A 19120-nucleotide genomic window follows, 5' to 3' on the forward strand; every position below is an offset into this window, starting at 1 on the left:
GTAACAGTTAATAATTAACAGTCCAACAGTTAACAGTCGAAAACAGTTAATACTCCAATAATAGATAAGTTACCAGTCCATCAATGGATGATAGTTAATAGTCAAACAATTGATAACAGTTAAAGTTAATAGTCAAACAATAAAGAACAGTTAATAGCCCAAAAATAGATATTAGGTAAGAGTTAATAGTCAAACAAGAGATAATAGTAAACAGTTGATAGTTCACACTCCAATAATAACTAATAGTTAACACTCCAACAATAGAAAAGTTAACAGTCCATCAATAGAAAAGTTAACAGTCCATCAATAGATAATAATCAAATAATAAAGAATAGTTAATTCAACAATAGATATTAAGAAATTGTTAATAGTCGAACAATAGATATTAGACAATAGTTTATAGTCCAAAAATAGATATTGGGTAAGAGTTAATAGTAAAACAATTGATAATTAACAGTCCAACGATCGAAAACAGTGAATAGTTAACACTTAAACAATAGAAAAAGTTATCAGTCCATCAACAGATGATAGTTGACAGCCCAGCAATGGTTAATAATTGAGAGTCCAGCGATAGTTTATATAGTTCACAGTCCAACAACAGATGACAGTTAATTGCTAACAATTCTAAAATATAAGTACTTTGTTCTTTTTTCATTCCCAAGGAGACTTCCAATACAAGAGAATATCTTAATTTATTATAAAAATAACTATTTATATTAATTTATTCTCCATTATTTTAGTTACGTAAGGGGAAAACACAAACTGACAAAAAATTCAAATTACTGCGATCTTCTTTCTCTTTTGCAGTGACCTTATTTTCATCGATTATTATGTCAAGCCTCAAGGGCGCCACCTGTAAATTGTGTTCGACATGTCATTAAAATATTCGAGTTTTTCTCAACAATGGGACAAAATCATTTTTCTCTATTTATTTTATTACTAATTTCTGTTCACCCTGTGCTTTTTGCCATCGAAATCGATCTGTCTGCACTTAAAAGACAGATGGTTGAATGTGGAGTCCAATTATCTCAGACATTTGAGCAGTGGCGTTTTCATGAAAAGGTGACATGGATATCCCTTGCTTAGAGAACACGGTCAGTATTTGGACAGATTTTAGCGAATCCAAAGACACTGGTCCTAGGACTCGTGCTTCGATCCTTGTCTGTATACAAAGAAACTTTCTATCCTTAGTTTTATCTTGATGATCTAAAGATGATTATATGAATTACTGGAGTGGATCCAACTAATCTTTCGAGTAGCGACTCAATAACTCAGCCACGTCCACGATCACTTACAATTAACAAAAATTGGACAACACAAATCATCTTCACGAAGAAGAGAAATTATGACATCTTGGTTCTCGTTAATGGATTCAGTATTCATAACGTTATAGATCATGGACTCTGGTCTTATCTTTGGATCACAATCTTCTTTTTTACTGGTCACTTCGAAGACACCGGATAAAACTATGTGAGAACAAGAGAAAATCGCAGGAATCTCACATCTAAAACTCAAAAATACCTAACAAATCTTTCAGACGTTAAGTTGGTTGTAATAATTTTTAAAAAACAAGATGAATCTTTTAATAAAAGATGAAATAAGTTGTTCAATGATTATCAAATGACAGAGAGTGGAAAAAAACAGAGAAGGAACGAAAGTGGGATAAAATAATATTAATAATAAAAAAGATAGCTTGAAAGGAAAGAAGACCGACACAGAAAGCAATATTTTACTATCACTTTCTCTGACAGGTAAAAAAAAAAGAAAGAAAAATGAAGTCAGAATGACATAACGCAAAACAAGAATCTCGAAGGAGAAACGTGTTCAATGAGACACTGTTTTCCTTGGCAACGCCTAATTTTTACACATACAGTTCGTTAATATGAGAAGTAGTACGCGAGATGGATCAAAGCTGCAAGTGTTCCACCCTGGTGTTAGGACTCCCGTGGTGTGCGTCTGTAACTTCGCCTGATAGGACACGTGAACACACTGGGGTGAAGCCGACGTTGTCCCGAAAAGAGCAGGGATGTCTGTACCGAGGGTCACTTACCCGCAACCCCATCTAACCAAAGAGCAATGAAGTGAGTCTCTCACTTACCGGCATCTTTTACCAAAGGAGGTATCGCTGCTGGTTCACATCCTTAAGTACGTCAGCGTCCTAATGACCTTTGAAGGGGTCAGCAGCGGTGACTCCACTAAACTCACATCTTGACTGCTTAAAATCTCAGATCGGGCAACAGCTGAAAAGGAGTATCCACACAGTAAGGCGTGTTTGCTCCACGTGGCACGCCACACTTTATATATATGGCTCCAACGTAACACCAACGGGACACGAGACCCAACGCAAGCGGCGGCATCTGACACTTCCGTTTCCGCGTTGAGTCAACGTACCTAAGGACAGGACTGCAGATGATATCGGCGAAATGTTATTTAAAGCGTCCATTGCACACAAGAAGACACTCTTCAACCGCGCATCGTGTGAAGTATCAAAATCGGTTCTTAAGAAACGATCTGCACGTCAGAAAATTGGTATTTTAGTAGATGGAACTCTGAGAATATTATCTCAAAGAAGACTCATTTGTAGTTGATGTTTTAATTATATAAATTCTAAAATAATTAATGCGATTTAATTAAAATAAATTTTATTATGATGTAAAGCTTTCCAGGTAGATCGAATGGTTGGGATCTTTCAAGTTGTGCAATTTTCAGCGCAACTTCTTGCGGGTTGATTTCGGAGGTGTTTATGTCCACGTGGAGCTTGTAGCCTCATGTCATCTGCGTATGGGATCTGATCCTGATTCATAGATGAGGAAGGTTCTAAAGTAGCAATAAAAAGGGTTGTGGATAGGACACCTCCTTGTGGAATGTCCCTTGAAGTGGCATAATTTCGATCGTAGTGCTGATGAGTGACCAGATGTCTGTTCCTGAGGATTTTCATGAGATTGCCTGTTATGTAAAGTATGATTCTAATATATGCAAAAGAGTGGAGATGGAGATCTAATCATATGATGGACCTTATGTGTGGGAATATTACGTTAAGTTGAGATTTTGAAGGTTTTCTGAAAGCGAAAGTAGGTGTGCAAGTGGTTGGTGATCTTCCACTGATTACAGTATATAGACATAGAGGCTTATGACCAAAAGATGGTTGATTAATATTTAGTGAATGACTTTCTAAAATCTTGAGCAACGAGCGGTCAACAGAGATGGGTCGAAAATCTTTAGCGGATCCATTCGGAATCCTTAGTTTTTAGGATGGGTTTAACAAAGTGGTTGTTATATAACCTGCGAATAGTGGCGGTTCTGAGGATTTCTTGCTGTACGCTTTGATAATAAATAGTGGATAGCTATCCAGTCTACTGTGGCCTTGTTGGACAACTTGTTAAAGACTTCAACTGAGATTAGGTGATCTCGGGAAACTGGGACAGTCGAAAACTTTTGTTCTGTTGAACATATTGAATATCCGCTTACTCATAGAAGGTGGTTACATCAAGACTGGTATCATTGCAATGCTTGGAGTAGATCCTCTTCGTTTTTAAGAGGCTGGTATACACGTGTGTGCTTTTACCTTTTAAATTTAAGGAAGGATGCTCGTCTCGCCTACTTAAAAGCTGATGTGCTCATTCATATTGGAATGACAGAAGGCATTTAACGTGGTAGATGAACAACGAGAAATATTATATAAAACTATGAAGTTCTAAGCAAAGAGAATCTTAATTTTTAATTAAAAGTGCTCATCTCTTTTATTGTGGTTCGACTACAGATTGATGGGGTTATTAAAAAAAGACACTTCATGGATTTTCAGTTACTGGTCATTGCAAATTCATCAGGTGTGTCCCTGGAAAGCTGTGGGATCAAGTAGGAAAATCTTTAAATGGTCGCTAACGGCCTACCCTGAGGAGTCCATTATGGAACAGGACAGATTTCTCCAGTTTATTAAACAAATTGCATAATTTTTCTAAAGTGTTTAAAGATGCACTTGACCTTTTAGTGCATCTTTAAACAGCTCCTGAAGAGTGGCGTTGTCCCATGTATTCGGGATTATTAATTTTTAATATCCATACCCAAAATAAAAGGCCTCGTTGGTAGAATCGCCGTCCTCTCCACACCGAGGGGAAAAGACCTGAGTTCGAGTCCTGTCGATGACGTAAGGAATTTTTATGGGCCTTTTTTATAACGTGGCTGAGTTAGTCGGTCTCAGGCGACGGTAGCATGGCTTTTTCTCCCGGAAATTCGGGTTTTTCGTCCAGCAAACAGAAAAATCGAATTCAGAACACACGCAATTTATAGACAATATACACGGAATAATATTGCCTTAGTTGCCGATGTTCCTAAAACCCTATTCCATCAACAACCCAAAATAAAATACAAAAAAAAAAAAAAAATCCCAAGTACTTCAGACGATTTTCACTGGTTGTGTACTGTTATTATTATTTTTTTTTTTTTTGAGATTCCCAGGAACACCTTGTGACTGGTTTAGCCACCGACACGTCCAGTTCCACACATAGTGGATATTGTGTGTTTGTTAGGCGGTGCCAGTGGTTCTCCACAAAACCGCACTTAGTGGCACTGTGAAGATACAAGACTCTGGAAAGCCAGACGTGTGTTGGTGCGTTGTTCGTCTGGTCATTTAGTTACTGGGATGAACGATCGCCAAAGAAGACACCTCCTAGCATCCGTCCACAGAAAAAAAGAGCCAGGCCAGAGTACAGAGGGATGCTTGATGAAGCTGGCCCATATCAAAACTGGGGGGAAGAGGCTCAAATAAAGAGAAGAGTCGAGGTCTAAGAAGCTCATCTGTTGAAAGTGTTTGAGTATTCTGGCTGGAAGTTACCAGGCCAGCAAATCTAACCCCAAAGGCATGCGTTGGGTCTCCCTGTGGAAAGAGATCTCACACTGGGGGGGGGGGGGGGGATCCAGCGTCAGTATTATATCCTGACTGACATGCCAGGTCAGAAAGTACTAAATGGAGTTAGCAGGAGTGGAATTGATCCACTTGGCAGGTGGTCCGACTATTCATCCCACTCAAGGGTACTAGCATTTGCTAGATCCCCCAAGGGATCTGGATATTTTGCTGACAGTAGGATACGTTTCTGACAATTGACCTGCTATGCCAGCAAAGCAGGTATAGTGTTTGAGTTCGGGGCACCACTGGTGGTTTCCGACAACTGCGTATACAATGGCCCGGTTCCTGGGACCATTGTCAACAAAATACCTCAGTTGGAATAACTAGACAACGATGGTTGAGGTCGCGTTGAAGGTCTCGACTTGAGACGTCCATCCTTGTAGTTGGTTGCGATATATATCTGGTTCAAGTAGCTGGATGTTCTGCTATGGTGGTTACGGGAGGCTGCCAACAGGTTCCTTCTTCGCTTGAACACCTTGGTAGCGTAATTAGAAAAGGAGAGGAAGGTCTTCTTTGTTGAAATTTAGAACAGGCGGTAGGTTCTGTTGTTCACTCTCCGAAAGTTGCTGTCTGATTTGTTAAAAAGAGATCACCAACAACTAATCTAATTGAAACGTTGATCAGGATATAACGAATCCCTTCCAGATGTAAATCACATGCGCCTTTGTCCTTGGGAGGAGCATGTGACGACTTTTTCATCTCCTCATTAATACATGTCTTGAAAGCATACTTCAAAATCAATAGAACCTTCCTTGGCACTATTGAAGCCATCCTATTGCCCACACAACTTTTAGTCTCTCATAATGAATATCGTTACCAGAAATATCTCACAAAGATATTATCAGCAGCTACCCTCCTTACGGACGCGCTGGAATATTTCACGGAATTCATTATTGCGATTCATTGGAACGATAGATGGCTATGGTCCAAGCCCAGGCCCTGAGAAACCACCAACGTTTACTTGTCTGATGCACGACCCACACCAGACAAGTAAACGCTGTGCATTACATTGCATGCTGTGATGTTTGGGTTGTATGTTCGTGTCAGACGGCACCTGGGATTTCTCCCATCTCGATGTTTGGGTTAAGTGTAAGTGTAAGTGTGTTTAGGGTCAAGCGGCACCAGGGGTTTCCCCAATCTCCGCGTAGTTTACATTGTGGTGTGTTACAGTAAGCTGTAAATGCCAGAGATTTAAAAGTGTGTGGGTCTTGGATCGTTTAATGTCATGTACCGTTGTTCTTCTGGTCGTTTAGCCGCTAAACCCCAATTGGGGCCCAACGTTGCCCCACTTTCGCCCCGTGGAGGCAGACCAGGAACCCAGTAGCTTATATGCACTCTGGCAGGTCCTGCCACCTAATTTCCTGAGATTTCGGTGGCTAGGACCTTAAACAAAAAAAAACGGGGGCACTTAAGTTTAGAACAGCCAGGAGAGGTTAATATGGTTCAGTTTTCAGTTTAGAAATCGTTAATTTTGATTAGTTATGTGGGGTTTACGCTGGCGTATTAGTCAGAGTAGGGGGAAGAGACTGAAGACGGGGGAAAGACAGAAGTATGGGGTCAATAGGGAAGGCAAGATAAGAAGAGAAACACATGGATTAGGCAGCAAACTCAAGTAAAGGACATTCTTATCAAAACTAAAGAACTAAAATGGTCTTGGGCAGGACACATAGCTCGAAGACATGATGACAGATGGACTAAGAAAATAACAGAATGGTACCCAAGAGGAGCTAGAAGAAAACCTGGAAGACAAAGGCGGAGATGGATAGATGAAATTCATGAGTTTTTGAGTAGTAAATGGATGGCCAGTGCTCAAAACAGAAGGAACTGGAAAGTTGCTGGAGAGGCCTTCATCCTGCAGTGGATTGAAAATGGCTGATGATGATGATGAGGGAAGGCAACCCCAGATGGTCAGTAAGGCATGCCCATGCCTCACCAGGCGAAATATATGGGGTGGTAGGGGAGGGAGGAAACAGGAAGACCATCTCCTCCTCTACCCCTGCCAGGGATAGGAAAAAAAAGGTACCAGACAAGGGAGCTGGTAGAGATCGCCATTTGGCTACATGGCAGTGAGGCTGCATCAGACGTAGTGTAGTCATAAGTCCGGTAGTAGAGTCACTCGTGGGACAGTGTTCCGTCCAAGTTGAATGTCTTTGTTTTTGGTTCTCTATCTTCATTCAGTATATTTGTCAGTTTCACTTAGGTCTCATATTTGTTGGTACATAGGCAGGGTTTCTTGGTAGACAGCTAGTAGCTTCCACATAATTTTCATTCTGGGGTGTGTCCTAAAGGATGTTTTTTTTGTTATCTGGCTGGTCGCCTTTCACTCCTGGTGTATTGCATATAGGGTTCTCCTTCTTGAGAAGAGTTCTTGAGCGAAGTTGGTCAGGGCTCTGTATTCCTCCTCTGAATCCAATAGGTGAAACTCTTGCCCTCTGGGGAGGTATCTTATACTCGTGATTAGAATGCACCTGAGATCCTCGTATTGCGGACAGTCGTACATGAGGTGTTCCCAGGTTTCGATCTCTCCACATGTACAGCATGGGTCCTCTACAAGGGCGAAGTCCATTAACTTTGCGTTAAAGGGGCCGTGTCCAGTTAGCAAGTATGTTGTTTGCAACCCCGGAAGAACCAAGTAGGCGATTTTGGATAGATTTTTTCAAGTTGCGGTAAGAACTTGTGGGTGATTGCTCCTTTGGTTGTTTCTGCCCACCTGTCCTGCCACACCTGCAGCAGGCGATGTTTGCGTTGTGGGCCACAGCTACTCCATAAAATAGGTCCTTGCACTAATATCAAGTCCTCGCGGTAGCGCAGAGGTTTTAACTACTGTCCTCGCCACACCCGGTGGAAAAGGCCCAGTGGGAAGAAGGTCCTGATAAATCTCTCAAAATATACCGGTTGAGACTGCTCAAGTGGCTGTCGAGTTTAAACCTGTTTAGTAATGGAAACGGATAATAACAATTGTATGAAGTTATGTTAATTAGGAAATTCTTCGTCCATGCTGGATTGAGTCAGATCGAGAATGGTGAAGATAAAAATAAATTTATGCGATTTATGGATTTTCAAAGCTGTTCCCGGTTTTATAAACATCCACTACTTGTAATGCTTTTGCTGTTCGGTAGATCGTCCAAATTCCATTATCGGTTATTTTCCCGGCTCGTTATTTACTCTCGTTTGGAGAGAGTTCCATCTGGCCACTTCCCAAAATCCTGAACACAAAACACGCGCATGAACTAAATGAGTGTAACAACAATAGGTGACCCGCTTTGTTTTCTCCACGTGACCTCATTAGTTAGGTAGGTATTGTTTGGCAGAAGTGATCTTTGAAAAATGTTACATCACAATTATCCATCAGGTCGCGAGACATCTGACGTACCCTTGTGAACATCTCTTTCTGAAACGAGACCCACTTTACATCTACTTGTATTCGCCCTACTCTCTCTTTGGCTAAGTTCTGGGACACCCAGTTGCTGACTGAAGTGTTTAACAGAAAATCCTCATCTTGAAAACATCAGTTTACCTCCCCAACACCAGAGAGAAAGACCAACAATCACAAGACAGAGGCAGATATAAAATAAGGTCGACTTCTTTTATTGATTGGTAATTGCTGGATAAACTTTTATTTGTTCGTATCCAACATAAAAATATTCTTACATCGTATATAGAGAAAATAGTTCCTGTATATTAGTCACCAGTCGTGTTTGTATACATGATTACGTCACATAGTTGTTAGCCAAGGCAGACTTCCATAAACAGGGCCAGCAAAGAATAACCACCTGATCAGAATCTTCAAAGCCATTCAACCAATCTTAGATTTAAGTACTCAAGGATTCTGGCGCATGTATTTTTAAAGGCAGTAAAATTCGATAATGGAGCCCCTGTACTAACAGAACAGGGGCCCTGAAACAACTGCGCCATTGTGCCTGAGGAAATTCTGCCCAGCATTCAAGGAGCTGTTGCCTTTATGAAGTTTAAATGTAGATGACTTTTCTGCTAAGTATGTTTCAAATGATTTGCTGAGTATCCACTTTATCAGGTACACTTACCTATAGCGAGTAGGTCAGTTTAGTCCCTCAGAAGATCGTAGATTTGTCGTGGGATGGACTCCATTGGTTCTCACACTTGTTGAAAATTGGAACGATTGCAGATTTTTTCTTCGAAGAGCTCGTTTCACTTCATCCTACAGATGCGCAGTTTGATAGGGATCTGGTGACTGAACAGGCTTCCACAATAGGCTAAATTCATTCTCATGTTCCTGGAACTAGTGCAATTGTGGTCTCGTGGCATGGTGTATTATCTTGTTGGAAGGACTACTCTACATGGATACACTGCAGCCATAAAGGGACGCGACTGATTGAAAACAATTTCCAGGTAACCTGTGGTATCCAAATGTTGCTTCACTGGTAGCAAGGGGCCCAATATACAACACGAAAACATCCCTAGACCCTTGCACTGCCATCACCTGCCTGCATTCTTAACACTTAGTAGGATTGGTCCATGGATTCATGATGATTACTTCATATTGATCCTCCCATTAGCGTGAAACAGAAGGAACCGGGATTCGTCAGACCATGGAATGTGTTTTCAGTCCTCTGGTGTTGGGGTTCCTGAGCTCAATCTGACCGTACCTTCTTGTTTTTTTGCACACATAAGCATCCCTACATATTTGCCCGCCTGCTTTTTATCACATGGTACGAGCACATGATGCTATTACTTGAAGGAGTGATAAGTGGCCCCTTACACGCGTTGTAAGGGGCCACTTATCTTTATCACTTATCCTTTTCTGATAAGTGATGTGTGTGTTTTACTTAATAAAGTCACCCGGAAATCACCAAACATCCTGAAGTCGATGATGCTTACCAAACTGCAAATCACCCTTAGGAAACGCCTTATTGCTCTTAGAAGCCTCGCTTCCTGATCGACTCATGTCTGCACAGTACTCTCAAGAAGAAGAAAGAATGAATCTGCAATTACTTTGAAAAAGAAATAAAATCATTCAAAGGGAAAAATAACTGCAAATGAAAACATTAAGGCGGTATTTTCCAAACTTTTTTAGATAGTATGAATCAGAGCTCTAATACTCAATATGTTCTACGTTGATAATAATATTAGAAAAATAATAAGAGGAGTTTCCCTCAATATAGTACGTAGAACACTTCCGTATGATATCCTCCAGAAATTAAAACCGAAAAAATCGACAACTTACCGGTACATTAGAGTAAAATATAAATAATTAAATAATCAATTTAACACAATTCAAATCAATTTAAAACAATTAAAAGAATCTAACGAAAATATTCAAAACGATTTTCCTTCCTGAAGCTGACAACGCTTTTCGACTGTATGTGGTGATCACAGGAATGAAAATTACTTTCTGTCTCTCCAGTAGTAAACAATCGATACACACAATTATGGGAGATTTTTTGAATGGCTTGGTGCAAAATTACATTAAATCAACACTAAGATACTCGGCCCAAAGTTACCATATTTCTTTTCTAAAATAATGCCTTCAAAACAACATCCTTCCGAAGTTTGCCAGGGTTAATTTAAATCAAAAAATTTCAGGCATAAAACAACTAACACTGGCCACATCGCGTAATATTGTTAAGCTTGCCTTAAAATCTCGATATTCGAATAAACAAAAACACATACGAGTTGGGTGACAACCCCACCACAGACACACAACGTACTACCACAGAATACATCAGCTAGTTCACGAACACCCCCTCACCCGGTATTCAACGAACCGACATATCAACAGGTTACAAATCTTTCCTCGTGTACACTATCACAGGACCAGATTTCACTTTTATCCAAAGGACTAAATTATAATTTACCACCTCGAAAACTACCTAAAAAACAATGCGTAAAATTGATATTGAATTTGGACTTAATTACACAAGACTGGATTATAATAGCTATCACCCGTTCACCTACAAAAGATCGATTATCTTTAATCAAAATTTCTAAATGCATATAAATATTCAACGACGGAATCTGCTTTGGACTCAGAAATACAAATATTAACTAGCAGATTCTTAAACAGGGGTTATTCCATTACCACAATAAACCGGAAATGTAGTATTTTGTATCCTAAGGATAGGATACAAAATACTACACCAATCAACAATAGTAATATCAAAAAATACTTTATTTCTGTCCCATATGTTGAACAGTGGCACAAACAGCTTAACAGATTCTTTAAAGATACCGAATTTAAAATTGTAGTTAGGCCAATACGGAAGTTACACACTATACCGAACAATCGCTCGGTTCTTTCCGCGTTCGCAATACAAATTAATGATCTGGTAAACAACATTTCTTGCGGTGATTGCGACTCGTCTTACCAAGGTTCGACGCGATTTCCTCTTAATATTCGTGTAAATCAACACGAAGCCTCAGTTCGTGCTTCTCGTTCAGCAGCGTCAGAATTAGCCTTTCATGCCATTAACGAAAAACATACTTTTTTATTTAACGAGGCCAAAATACTTAACGTTCAACGTAATTATACGCGACTATTAATTGCAGAAACCGTTGAAATTAAATTACACGAGAATTCTGTTAATGTTCGGCGGCCATATTTGATCTCCGATGCGTGGATATTTACGCGCATGCGCGAAGATAAATAATCTCTATTTAAGTATCAGGTTTAACCCGATTCGGTAATTTTATTTCCTGTGATCACGACATACGGTCGAAAAGCGTTGTCAGCTTCAGGAAGGAAAATCGTTTTGAATATTTTCGTTAGATTCTTTTAATTGCGTTAATTTGATTTTTAATTGTTTTAAATTGATTTGAATTGTGTTAAATTGATTATTTAATTATTTATATTTTACTCTAACGTACCGGTAAGTTGTCGATTTTTTTCGTTTTTTCCGTTTTAATTTCTGGAGGGTATCATACGGAAGTGTTCTACGTACTGTATTGAGGTAAACTCCTCTTATTATTTTACTAATATTTCCAAACTTTTATGACACCGATGTACTATCACGTGCCAAAAATAATTCGACTTCACCAGAATTTTGTAATTAATCGACACCGTCTATTATGTTCCTTATCTTTAAGCAGATAGTAAAGTGCAACGATACGCGACTTCCTTTGTTTCGGGCCTCGCGGGTAGCATAGTGGTTATAATCAGTCTTCACCCGATGGAAAAGGAATGAGTTCGAATCTCGTCGATCCGAACCCAAGGAATTTTTTTTAATATTAGTTCACATTAGTTGTATTGTGCAAGGAAGCCACAGGCTTTTTCTGCGTAGTCCAAAAAAAAGTAGATAAGAAAATACTGATTATGTGCTTCCCTCTAGGTAACTATCCATTTTACCTTTGAATTTCTTCAAATTGTCAGCCTCAACTACTGGAGAAAGCAATTTGTTCCAGCAATCAACAACTCGCTGGCTAAAAGAAGACTTCCTACAATTTAGCCTAAACCTCTTTCCTGTAACTTGAACTTATGACCCTAGTCCTGAAACTTTTTATAACAGTGAAAATTCCGCCTTCATTCATTTTACTAACCCATTCAGAGCCTTATAAACTATAAGCAGTCCCCCTTTAAGTTGCCTGGTTCATGCATCGCCCTTTTGCTAATCTCACCATGCGAGTTACCCGTCTTCGGACGCTTTCAAGATGATCAATGTCTTTTTCAGATGGAAGTCTCCTTACTTGAACCCAGTATTCCAAATACTGTCTTACAATTTCCTTGTACAGTGGGATTATGGCCTCAACAGGATGTTGTTCGATAAATCATCGATAGGACACCATGGGCTTTCCTGGACACCTGTTTACACTTCTCAGAAAACTTTATATCTTCCCATATCGTAACTCCCAGATCTCTTTTTCCCTCTACTGTTTTATTCAACCCCAACAAGTTATTTTAGAGTTGCTATTACCCAAATTTGAAGCCTATTCAAGTCATCCTGAAGAAGCACTGCTTGACATTGATCATACACGACTTTCCCAATCTTTAAATAGTCTGCAAATTTTGACATCATATCCTTTATCTCTTCGTCGATGTCGTTTATGAAAATCAGAAACAACGGTGGTCCAAGAAATCTTGGAGAACCCTCCGTTCTGAAGTTGCACCAATCTGAAGAACATCCATTAACCAAGCCTTCTGCCCAGCAGCCAACCAGCAACCCTTAGAATCTTTTCAGTAATCCCGACATGTTCCAGCTTATACAGTAACCTCTCATGAGGGACTGAGTCAAATACCTTGGTAAAATCCAAACAATGCCGAAATTGTTCCCTACACCCAGCTCATGAGTAAATGTATCAAAATTGCTTACCAAGTTAGTTAAACATAATTTTCCCTTAAACAAAACATGTTGTGTGTCCTTCAGAATGCCATTTTTATCTAAATATCCCCGAATTGCACTCGTAATCATATCCTCTAAGATTTCCCCTACCACTGAAGTCAGACTAACCGGATTCTAGATACTAACTTCACTCTTAGAACCGCCTTTATGTATTGGGGGTACATTGGCACTTCTCCAACGATTATAACGAGTTCTCTCTCTTTCCCACTATAAATAAACACTCACCGAGAGTTCATTGTCATCTGATATACAGTGACGTAACAGATGGAGGAATAGAGAGGAAAATCCAGGTGTTGCCATCATTGGCAGTTATGTGGAAGTTATAAAAATCGTCACTTCCGGTTAGTCTTTATGGCATACCAATAACTTAAGAATACAAAAATCAAGACCAATCGATTCACTCAACAACAGGTACCCCTGTAGATGATTTGAAAAGGGCTTTCCGACTTCCAGCAGACACCATGTTTAAAGAGCAAGGCTTAAACAAGATAAACAGGCTGGTGATGACATTAGAACTTTCTATTTTCATCTCCAGGAGGAAATAACAAAATGAAAACAGTCGCTAAAAGGAACAAAGATCTCAGAATAGTATCCACTCCAAACTTTTGAGGTAACGTTGCTTCTGACAGTTACAGAAGTGTATATATTGACCTACGACCGCGTTTGTACGCTTGGGTTTCTTAGGGCAACATCAAGATTCGTTAGAAGATCGAGGAAGGGAGAAAATGCACAGATGCTGAGAGTGGGAAGAGAGTTGTACAAATATCGCTTCGGGTGAGAGAACAGATGGTCGTGTTTAGGAAGATGTCGTGAACTCGGGATGGTTTGTGTCCGGATTGTTTGTGGATGGATTATTTCCTTTCAATCTGCCAGTGTTTTCAGTAATTCCGTGTTCATGTTTATCAACAAGATATTACCACACGTATTTTGGTCCTCAGTAAACTTAGAAATGTTTATTACCATAATTTAATTGTTTACTAAAACAGAAAGCAACTGTAGATGGTTAGCATGGTCGTTGCTGCTACAACTGTGTTTTATACGCCTTGTCCAAGTTAATCAGTCTCGGAATCGGGTTTTTCATCCAGAAAAACAAGCAAACTTACCACGGAAATAAATACAATTTACTGGGCATCGATCTGTAAATTGTTTATGCTTCATAGCCTTAGTTACCTCGACGTAAAAACAAAACAATAATATAATGAACATCGACTACATGTAGGAGTAATCGAGGCATGGGATGCAAGAAAGCAAGCTTATGTAGCATCAGCCCAAAAAAAGAATAACGAAAACGTCCTTCAACTTTTACTGCACTGAGTGGCCATTTTATTAGGTACACATACCCTTTTCTGGAAATGGAGCACTCCTTCAGTAACGGCATCACGTGTTTGCTTCATGCTATATTAAGCAGGTGCGCAGATGCGATTCGATGATTGGAAAAACGTTGCCTGGTCTGAGGAATGTTGGTTTTAGTTTCACGTTGATGACAGTACCGGAATATACGAAAACAGTCCCAGTCCATGGGCCTCTCCTAGCTCTAAAGCTATAAGGTGGAGGTATATTGTGTTGGTTGGTTGCTGTAGGGTTTTAGGCTCATCTACAACTTAGACCAAAACTCCAATTTCCAGGAAAAAAACCCATGATACCTTCGACTGAGGCTGACTAACTCAGTAACTTTGTGAAAAAAGCTCATAAAAATTCCTGGCATCATTAATGGGATGCCAACTCGAGCGCGTTTCATAGTCATGTGAGAGGACAGTGATTAAAACCACATCGCTACCAACGAGGGCACTAATGTGGTACTGCTGTAAGGTTAACAAAGTAAACACGCTGCTAAACTTGTAACTCTAACTGCGAATTTTCTGTATCAAAATACACTGCTCCACAATATTAAGAGAACAAATAATTTTTCGTGGATATTTTGTTGTGGGCAGTGTCATGGAAGACACTGCCCAAACTAGAGTTGCGACCATGTCACCTGATTCTCGTTTTTTTGGCCTTCTCAGTGCCACATCTCCAGTACTCAGGATGGCAAGTCATCGTCGTTTAGATGATTCTTTGAGATGGCTAGAAGTTGGACGACTTGAAGCCGGCAGTCGCAGGGGAGTGGCACATTGGCTTAATGTGTCACGCAGTGTCTTCTCGGCACTATGGAGGCAGTTGCAGGAGACAGGAACGATTACAAGAAGAGCTAGCCAAGGTCGCTCGACGGCCACATCAACCGGAACAGACCGTTATCTGGCTCTAACAGCAAGACGATATCCTGTCTTCAACTGTCTCTTGAGGTTGCGTCCACAGGGAAAACATTCCAACCGGACTGTGTTAAGAAGACTCAAATCAAGTGGACTCTCCGTAAGGAAGCCAGTGATTTGTATCCCATTAACTCCAAACCATCACAGAGCTCTTAGAAATTGCGCCATGAACATGTGACTTGGAGCCCTGACAAATGGGACACAGTTCTGTTCTCTGATGATTCCAATTTTAGCCTACAAGCAGATTCTAGACGTTATTTCATCTGGAGATAATGCCGTACATTCCTTCCAAAATCAGAGAAAGGGACACTTAACGTGGAGGCGGTATAATGATCTACGGCCGCACCCCTCTTTATGTTTTTGATAGGGGTGCCGGAACTGCGCAGAGGCACCGAGAACTGATCTTCGAACCCTGTGTGCGACTTTTTAGGGGTGCGGTTGGCCCAGATTTTCTTTTCATGCGCGACAACGCCATTGCACATAGAGCTGAAGTGGTGGAGGAATATCTTGAAACTGAAGATATCCAACTACTGCCGTGGCCAGCACGATCATCACACTTAAATCCGATCGAACATGTGTGGGACGCCCTTGCGTGTCGCATTGCATTGCCAACAGCTCGGTCACTTGATGATTAAGATCAGCGCTGGTGGAAGAATGAGATTTATTGAGCAGAATCTTATAGACATCCTTATAGCGACCATGATTCATTGCTGTCAGGTCTGTTTAGCTGTTGAAGGGGTTTATACGCCGTGCTGATGTCATGTGACCATAATTTCGAGCATCTTGTATCGACTTCTGTAATATGACCTTTTGGTAATTCCTATACAACCCCAATAAATGTCCCTTATAACTGTCCGAAGTTTCTCGCTGTCTCATCTCATTGATTCTTTTTCCTTGATAATTCACATCCATTTGACTCTGTTCGCATCCATCTTCTGCAATTTAAGCTTTAACCTTACAGTCATTGACCACTTTACTTGATTCGCTGCTTAGAAATCGTAAACTATCCGTAATAATCTATGGATCTTCATCAACTCCACTCACTGTTTCTCAAGGTGTTTTCTCAAGCCTCACCACTGAGTCCGCTATTCTTTATTGTTTTCATTAATGATCTGGACAGGACAAGGCAGTTCTGTCTTGATTCACTCTCAGGGGAGAGTAGCATGGTTTTTTCTCTCGGAAACTCGGGATTTTCGTACAGCAAACAGAAAATTGACCTCAGAACAAATGTAATTTACAGACAATATTGCTCCAGTTTATACAAAGGTCTTTTATGCGCAACAGTATCGAAAGCCTTCCTGAAATCCAAGTATATGATGTCCAAATTATTTTTCGCATCCATTTCCTTGGTCACTGCAACATAATAACCAATCAGATTGGTTACACAAGACTGCCCATTAACAAATCCATGCTCTGACTGCAGTATAATTGCATGCCTGTCCAGATGATCCTGCATTACTTCTTTAACCAGCGATTCCATTATTTTTCTTGGAACAGACATTAATCCAATAGGTCTGTAATTACTCACGTCTTCTTTTGATACTCCTTTACGAACTGGGGAATATTCGCACTTCTCCAGTCCATGGGGACCTCCCCTGAATTCAAGGATGCTCTCATAATTATGGCTTAATTAAGGGTTTGCTTACCTCATTTGCTGCCTCCCTTAAAATAAGTGGATAGGTTCCATCCACCCCAGGTGCCTTTTTTATATCGATCCTCAACAATTTAGCTACTTTCGTTAGAGTTTGATAAACTTCTGGTATCCCCTTCCCTAAAGAATTCTTCATGTGTGAATGTAGATGCAAAATATCTATTCAATTTGTTCTCAACCTAAGCAGGGTCATCAATAGCTAACCCATAGACCTTAAGTGGCCCAATGTGATTCAATCCTCTCCTTCTATTGTTAATATAAGCATAGAAGTCTGCTGTTTTTCTTTGCGTTGTTTACCAGACTTGACTAGCTTGGCTAGCTCCTTTGTGACTTGATTACCGACTGATTTATATCTACCATAGACTGTGTTGTCCAATAATTTATACCCAACAGCAGGAGCTGAAATCCCAGACATCTTGCTTTCTGGGCTGCTGCATGAACAATCACTTTCATCTCTGCCTGCTGCTCTATTTAAACTATTAATCTTTGCATCCAGAATTTTGAATCCAGTTGATGAGGATTCAACTTAGTACTATACAGTCAGTGAAGTTACTGTTTAAGTGGGAATATTTATTACTTATCTTGGGGTACTCTATTATCAGTTCTCCTATAGGTAACACATTTTCACTGCCATCGGAAGGAGTGAGAAATTTCGTGCTGCTTGCTGGTGTGCCAGATCTATGGACACACAAATACAGCTTGTTTCCATAGCAGCAAACTAGCAACTCCGTAGTTACAAATATGCCACATGCCAGAATAACTATGCCCTTCCATGTCCCTGGAGGAAGAGAATACGCGCATACGAATCCCACAATATGATGACACTTTTGAACGAGAGCCAACTCTGCCACGTGGACGCACATGACAAAGTACGTTTTGCATTACGAATATTCACCCGGGTGCCCGCATTCGGGGCTAGTCTGTTTCGTGCACTAGAAGACAAACCACACTAAAGAGGAAGAACTATAATTACTGTGATGTTCTTGTATTCTCTTTGTCTTGTGAACTCTTCTTATTCTATGCGACTGCTTGGAGTATAAACGCTGTAATATCAGTTTAATAACACGACACGACAGAATGCGCTACTCCCACAGGAGTAGTTATTCTCAGTGACGCTGTTGTCAGGGAAACGAGAAATATATTTTGTAAAAAGGATAGGATGTGCAAAAGTTAATGCTGTAGAACAGTTATCATCTTTTGTAGCCTTTAAAAAAGGCCACAAAAGATGATTTTGTTGTACACGTTGGTAGTAGTGATTGTAAGAGTAGAATATCTGAGGATTTATTTAACAAATACATGGCAATGTTGAGAAAAAGTCGCGAGTTAGGATTAAATTGATAAGTATATGAATTGCTCAGACACGTTAGGGAAGAGTACATAATGAGAGCCTTGTCAGTAAGTTCGGTCCTGGAGAGATTTTTCATACTCCTGAAGTAGGATTTTTATTAGCATGGTCTGTGCTTGTTAATAGAAGGGGCTGTTTTTGCAGGGTCTGGATTAATTTATAGTAGGGATGAAAGAATATTTGCTGATGCTGTCGAGGCAGTGTTAAGTGGGTTGAAAACTGCTAGATCAAGGTTTAGACCACGATGGATGTCAGATGAACTGATGAGGCTTGTGACAGAAAAAACAAAATGCGTGGAATGATTATAAATTAGTAGGGGGTATGGAATTCTCCAGTGAGTACAAACAGAATTTAAATCAGGTCACTGAGGGGGTTTGGCAAGCTAAGGGAGATTATGAGAATTCCTTTGCTAAGAATGGAATAGCAAAGACTTCTTTAGTTAGGTAATATTTAAAATAAGGGATGAACAGCATTGGCACACTAGTCTAATTCAGAGGTTCCCAAAGTGTGGAGCATGCCTATCCACGAGGGGGAACACTTGGCTTTTAGAGAGGGGGCTTTTTGTTTTCATGAAGCACTTTTTTAAGGAAATACAGACAAACCATCCCACTGCTCCAAGTAAAAAGCATTTCATTTTTTTTTTCACTTGGGAGCACATGG

General features: G+C 40.1%; 1 protein-coding gene across 1 annotated transcript in view; it reads right to left on the reverse strand.

The window, feature by feature from the left end:
* LOC150077029 (potassium channel, subfamily K, member 16-like) overlaps window positions 1–19120 on the reverse strand; it is a 106282-nt gene that overhangs the window by 78115 nt on the left and 9047 nt on the right. The window lies entirely within an intron of this gene.

This window comes from Mastigoproctus giganteus, chromosome 12 (genome assembly GCF_048544385.1).
Source record: "Mastigoproctus giganteus isolate SK-2022 chromosome 12, ASM4854438v1, whole genome shotgun sequence".
NCBI lineage: Eukaryota > Metazoa > Arthropoda > Arachnida > Uropygi > Thelyphonidae > Mastigoproctus > Mastigoproctus giganteus.